The sequence below is a fragment of the Musa acuminata genome, unplaced genomic scaffold (assembly GCF_036884655.1).
Source record: "Musa acuminata AAA Group cultivar baxijiao unplaced genomic scaffold, Cavendish_Baxijiao_AAA HiC_scaffold_372, whole genome shotgun sequence".
NCBI lineage: Eukaryota > Viridiplantae > Streptophyta > Magnoliopsida > Zingiberales > Musaceae > Musa > Musa acuminata.
Genome location: NW_027020625.1, coordinates 30,001 through 32,500, shown reverse-complemented (window position 1 = coordinate 32,500; position 2,500 = coordinate 30,001).

Here is a 2,500-nt window from a genome sequence, read left to right as displayed (position 1 = left end):
CCGGGGGGTTCCAGGGTGCTGAGATGGCTGACATTTTGCTCCGCTCAAGATGGTCACCGCGCAACGCAAAAACAGGCCAAAAACTGGCCAAAACGGGCCAAAACTGGCCATTTTTGGCTGCGCGAGCGAGCGGCGAGCGGCGGACAGCGAGCGAAGCGAGAGGCAGCACCGTCCCTGCTATACGAAAGCCCCATCCAGCCCTGTGCCACCCGGGGGGTTCCAGGGTGCTGAGATGGCTGACATTTTGCTCCGCTCACGACGGTCACCGCGCGACGCAAGAACAGGCCAAAAACTGGCCAAAACGGCCCAAAAACGGGCCAAAACTGGCCATTTTTGGCTGCGCGAGCGAGCGGCGAGCGGCGGACAACGAGCGAAGCGAGAGGCAGCACCATCCCTGCTATACGAAAGCCCCATCCAGCCCTGTGCCACCCGGGGGGTTCCAGGGTGCTGAGATGGCTGACATTTTGCTCCGCTCACGACGGTCACCGCGCGACGCAAGAACAGCCCAAAAACAGGCCAAAACGGCCCAAAAACGGGACAAAACTGGCCATTTTTGGCTGCGCGAGCGAGCGGCGAGCGGCGGACAGCGAGCTAAGCGAGAGGCAGCACCGTCCCTGCTATACGAAAGCCCCATCCAGCCCTGTGCCACCCGGGGGGTTCCAGGGTGCTGAGATGGCTGACATTTTGCTCCGCTCACGACGGTCACCGCGCGACGCAAGAACAGGCCAAAAACAGGCCAAAACGGCCCAAAAACGGGCCAAAACTGGCCATTTTTGGCTGCGTGAGCGAGCAGCGAGCGGCGGACAGCGAGCGAAGCGAGAGGCATCACCGTCCCTGCTATACGAAAGCCCCATCCAGCCCTGTGCCACCCGGGGGGTTCCAGGGTGCTGAGATGGCTGACATTTTGCTCCGCTCAAGATGGTCACCGCGCAACGCAAAAACAGGCCAAAAACTGGCCAAAACGGGCCAAAACTGGCCATTTTTGGCTGCGCGAGCGAGCGGCGAGCGGCGAACAGCGAGCGAAGCGAGAGGCAGCACCGTCCCTGCTATACGAAAGCCCCATCCAGCCCTGTGCCACCCGGGGGGTTCCAGGGTGCTGAGATGGCTGACATTTTGCTCCGCTCACGACGGTCACCGCGCGACGCAAGAACAGGCCAAAAACTGGCCAAAACGGCCCAAAAACGGGCCAAAACTGGCCATTTTTGGCTGCGCGAGCGAGCGGCGAGCGGCGGACAGCGAGCGAAGCGAGAGGCAGCACCGTCCCTGCTATACGAAAGCCCCATCCAGCCCTGTGCCACCCGGGGGGTTCCAGGGTGCTGAGATGGCTGACATTTTGCTCCGCTCACGACGGTCACCGCGCGACGCAAGAACAGCCCAAAAACAGGCCAAAACGGCCCAAAAACGGGACAAAACTGGCCATTTTTGGCTGCGCGAGCGAGCGGCGAGCGGCGGACAGCGAGCGAAGCGAGAGGCAGCACCGTCCCTGCTATACGAAAGCCCCATCCAGCCCTGTGCCACCCGGGGGGTTCCAGGGTGCTGAGATGGCTGACATTTTGCTCCGCTCACGACGGTCACCGCGCGACGCAAGAACAGCCCAAAAACAGGCCAAAACGGCCCAAAAACGGGCCAAAACTGGCCATTTTTGGCTGCGCGAGCGAGCAGCGAGCGGCGGACAGCGAGCGAAGCGAGAGGCATCACCGTCCCTGCTATACGAAAGCCCCATCCAGCCCTGTGCCACCCGGGGGGTTCCAGGGTGCTGAGATGGCTGACATTTTGCTCCGCTCAAGATGGTCACCGCGCAACGCAAAAACAGGCCAAAAACTGGCCAAAACGGGCCAAAACTGGCCATTTTTGGCTGCGCGAGCGAGCGGCGAGCGGCGAACAGCGAGCGAAGCGAGAGGCAGCACCGTCCCTGCTATACGAAAGCCCCATCCAGCCCTGTGCCACCCGGGGGGTTCCAGGGTGCTGAGATGGCTGACATTTTGCTCCGCTCACGACGGTCACCGCGCGACGCAAGAACAGGCCAAAAACTGGCCAAAACGGCCCAAAAACGGGCCAAAACTGGCCATTTTTGGCTGCGCGAGCGAGCGGCGAGCGGCGGACAGCGAGCGAAGCGAGAGGCAGCACCGTCCCTGCTATACGAAAGCCCCATCCAGCCCTGTGCCACCCGGGGGGTTCCAGGGTGCTGAGATGGCTGACATTTTGCTCCGCTCACGACGGTCACCGCGCGACGCAAGAACAGGCCAAAAACTGGCCAAAACGGCCCAAAAACGGGACAAAACTGGCCATTTTTGGCTGCGCGAGGGAGCGGCGAGCGGCGGACAGCGAGCGAAGCGAGAGGCAGCACCGTCCCTGCTATACGAAAGCCCCATCCAGCCCTGTGCCACCCGGGGGGTTCCAGGGTGCTGAGATGGCTGACATTTTGCTCCGCTCAAGACGGTCACCGCGCAACGCAAAAACAGGCCAAAAACTGGCCAAAACGGCCCAAAAACGGGCCAAA